Below are 4656 nucleotides of genomic sequence, written 5' to 3' on the forward strand. Positions count from 1 at the left end.
ATTGAGAGCTCCATGAACCACGTGACCATGTGTCGGCTGGTTCAAAGAGTGTCGCAACTCTCTTTCTATAGGGCTCTGATCTGAACACAGGAGCTGTGACACAAGCTGGTACCAAGCTGTACTGTTTTAACCAATAGGAAAATTCAACTGCAGTAGCCACTGTTCAACCCATAGAGGACAGCACTGARATGATTTTAGACCAAATGTTGCAAAATTAAACAAATTTACATGAAAATGTCAAAATATGCACAGTAATATACAGATAATACTCTAAAAGTCTAATTTAGACAGTTTATCTGCATAAAAATATTAATTTGGGGTTTAGTTTTTTTTAATTTGGCTGTAACTAAACCATGTGTGAACATTTTCCAGAGTCGCCTGTCACAAATGAACATACAGACAGTGAGTTTTACCCTGAGCTGTTGGAAAAAAATGTCAGAATTRTAGTCATTTTGGTCAAATCTAAAAAAAATGCTAAAGAAAACTTTAAATGCTACTGTGAGATCTTATGCAAAACRTTAATATTTGTTGTGGATTATTCTCAGCTATTAGCACAAACAAATTTAGCTCGGTATCTTTCAATTTGAAAGAATTTTTGCCATATTTGTGTTGGATAAGATTGATTAGCTGTGGCTAGAATGAATTARGTTCACTCCAAAACAAACACCTCGTCCACACAGAAATATAATTTATATTCAGCTCAGTCCACCAAAGCATTTCAACAAACTCACAACTGTCTGAAAAATACATGAAGAAAACCACGGAGGAGACGCAGATGAGAACCTGACATGGCATGAACAATTCACAACGCTCAACTGAGTGAGGTGAAGCTGAGGGACTTAAAGGACTGATGAGTGGAGAGGAGACACCTGGGACAACGGAGAACAGGTGTAGTGGGCGTGGCTGAGGAGCAGAGGCCGAAGGACCCAGAATACTTGAAGCAGAATGAAGCATAAAATGTTYGACTTGTAATGAGGCAGAAAATGATGCCCTCAAGCTGTGCGTGTGTGAGTCGAGTTTCATGCAGGTGAGCACAAAGCAACAAGCTTGTGTCTCTGCAAGTAAAAATGTCAATAAAAAAGAAAACACACATGTACAGCATATTTTTTTTAAGTGGGAGGCAGAAAAAGACGTCTCCACAGCATCCCCTCCTCATCCTCCTATCACATCCAGCAGGGTCTTCCTGAAAAGCCCCACGCCGGCGAGGAGAGAAAAGGGTATTATGACAGCGTGGGGAGAAAGGAGAGGGGAGCGGGAGAAAAGAAGGGCAGACAGGGTATTATAGAAGAGAGGGATGAGAGCAGTGAAGGCATTTGGAGTCTTTATTCTCCTCTCTAAGCCTCGGGCTCGGCTCCCAATCCGATTGGTCGATACGACCAGCCATGTAAATGAAATGCAAAGCAGAGAGACCCAGACTTCCCTTTGCCAATTTGCAGGGGCCTTTTTTTTTCTTTTTTTTTTAGTCTCTCTCCTCTCCACTAATGGTTTGGCTCTTTTATCAGTCTGTCTTTTCTCTTCCCTCAATATCACAGCCTGCCACCTTCAACCTTTGATTCGTCCGCTGAAAAAGCATCATTTTCCTTTCATTCTCTAAGAGCTGAACTTCTCTAATGTTCATTTCAAGAGTTTAATCTCCCCCCYAACTCAAGCATATGTTCAAGTGCATAATTTTACACAACAATATTTGGGTATTTCTTGAAACATTTATATAAAAAAAATGTCAAATGAAAATCTGAGATTTAGTTTCTTTTCTTCACTTTTTATCTTAACATTCTTTAAATTTTTTATTTTTAAGTGTTTAATTAGAACCAGCAGCTTTATTTGGTGCTTTTTACAGGACAGGGCAACTGACGTGTCTGTCCCAGATTACAGATGCCCACCACCACCCTAATCCCTGCGACACAGCTGTGATCTTCCCCCACCCCTTCCGTTTGCTGAACTGAGCATCAGACCGAGCAGGGACTGACCAGGTGAGAAAGAGCAACCCACTGTGACCCCTCCCCCATCTTTAATTCAGCAGGCAATAAGTAGGAAGAGAAACAAAAGTAATGGAAACACTGCTGCCTATAGGCTGTTCTTTAAAATGCAACTGGTTCAATAAAAAAACATACAAAATAAAATACTCACATTTACCAGAGGACTCCAACATGTAGTGGATGATGATGTTTAACATGAAAAATCATTATCAATAAACCTAACGTAAGTTAAAACCAAATTGATTTCAGTAGAAATAATAACTTGACACATGTCAAACTCAAGGCCTGCAGGCCAAATGTGGCCCAGCATGGCATTTTATTTGGCCATCACAGCTTCAACGATGTCTTAAAATAAGCGTACATTGCTTTGAAGCTAGCAATGACCATAAACTACATCTGCCATAATGCATGTTGAYCATTTTACCCACAAAATGACAGCATCCCACCACTAAGTGGATGTACACAAGTTTCAAAAGTAGTCTACACCTGGTGAAATTCGCTGTAAAATCTCCATTTAGCTGCATTTTTACCAGCTACTATTACTGCAGCCCAGTAGTGCTGGGAAGTTCTAATTTCCCACTTAWAAGTCGTAAATTTAAACTAAAATGCACCCAATAGTGAATTCCCTGTTGGAAAGTGGGAGAGTTCAGAATTGTAGACRGCCGCTACTCACCACAACTCAACAGTGAGAAAACCTCTTATTTTTTTACTTTTAATAGTATTTCTGTACAATCAAAAAGAAAAAAATAAGCAGGTCCTCTGGATGGGTTCGTCTTTAGTGAAACGTTTCATCTCTCGTCCAAGAGCAGGTGAACTCAGCCTTAAAAGCACTGCCTCCACATGGTGGACAAACAGGTTAGTCACATGCAAAAGAGGGCCATCGCTTAACAATAGGCTTGATTARCTCTATTGTTCATAGCCCCGCCTGCATTCACTACACACACATGACACCTAAGAACCACAGCATCCAAACCAATAAGTCAGGTGATGGGGCACATGACCCTCAATGAATAATAGAGCTAATCAAGCCTATTGTTAGGTGATGGCCCTCTTTTGCATGTGACTAACCTGTTTGTCCATGTGGAGGCAGTGCTTATAAGGCTGAGTTCACCTGAAACTCATCAGACTGAAGAAGTCTCTTGGATGAGAGATGAAATGTTTCACTAAAGAAGAACCCGTCCAGAGGACCTCCTTATTTTTTCTTTTTGATTTTTTCTACCTGGATTACTGAGATGCACCAGGATGTATTTCTGTATAATTTATTTCACATTTAGTCAAACGTACACAGAGTACTTTTTAGCGTTTATAAGAGGATGTGTTAAAACACTGTTTCTATGCAGGGAATAACAGAGCTCAGTTATTGTTTGTAGTGCTCAGCCRTAGCGATGAGACAAGGAATGCGATGTTTTGTATTTAGTCAAAGTTAAACACGAAACATCAAAGTTTAATACAATTGGCCCTTTGAGAGCCACCATAACGCYCATGTGGCCCTTAATGAAAATGAGTTTGACACCCCGGATATAGAAGATTGGAAGTAGTTAATTCTATTTATAGGGGAGGCAATTGTGTTTGCTAAAAAAGATAAGTTGTGGCAGCCATCTTGAATTGATCCAATTATTGGAGACGTACATCAAATGATTATTTTCTGAAAACCTGTTTGTGTCAGCAGATTATTGCATGGTACTTCTACTCCCAGCATGATCTTCCTGTTATGTCTCGCTTGTACTTTGACTTCCGTCCTGATGATCCAATCAGATTTGTTTTTATGTGAGTGTGTGTGTGTGTGGGGGGGGGACTACATAACACCTTCAAAGAACCAAGAAAAAAATAGTTCAGCACACAAACACACCATCCTCCTCATCCTCTCCCTCCTCCTGGTCCTATCAACTCCCCTGTTCTTCTCTGGTTCTCAGGTTCTCCATTCCTCCTCAGCCCCCACCAAACTGTCCTGCCAAGCTGACAGTTCCAAGCTCCGTGGAAAATGAGTCTCGTTGGCATTACAATCGCGCGRGACAGATTCCATTAGCACTATCTGAAATTGAGCACGGGGGTTGAGCGGGGAGGCGCATGCCCTTATCACAGGGAGAGGGCTAGCGCCTGACGACGTCACTAATCCACACAGGGTGGGAGACAGAGGATGCTTCGCCGCACAAACCCAACAACAACAACAACAACAACAACAACAACAACAACAACAACAAAAACAACAAGCAGGTGAAAACATGCACAGAAAGGATGCAGAAACAGAGAAATGAAAACGTTACAAAAGGTGTGACAAACCCACACACTGAGCTGAACGGCTCTCCTCTGTGTCACAGAAAACGAGTCGAATCAGGCGTCTGGCTTTGGGAGATGATGAAACTTGTAGGAAACAGAAYGAGCTCCGGGCCTCGGCGCCACATGCGTGTTCGTGTTCCTGAGGAGTGCTGGCATGTCCTGCTCGGTGGTTCTGGTGTCACAGAACCACCTCAGTACACCCCCCACCCCCACCCCCCCAGGTTTGATCACACAAGTCACATTAAACAGTCGTGTGAATTTACAGGGACACCCAGACCCCCAAGTGTCCTCATGCTCGGAGCTATTAACCCCCACTGACACGTAAATCCAAGGGTATGTGTGTGTTATTAGCTCTGAGTGTGTGTGTGTGTGTGTGTGTGTGTGTGTGTGTGTGTGTGTGTGT

This window comes from Austrofundulus limnaeus, unplaced genomic scaffold (assembly GCF_001266775.1).
Source record: "Austrofundulus limnaeus strain Quisiro unplaced genomic scaffold, Austrofundulus_limnaeus-1.0 Scaffold63, whole genome shotgun sequence".
Classification (NCBI taxonomy): Eukaryota; Metazoa; Chordata; class Actinopteri; order Cyprinodontiformes; family Rivulidae; genus Austrofundulus; species Austrofundulus limnaeus.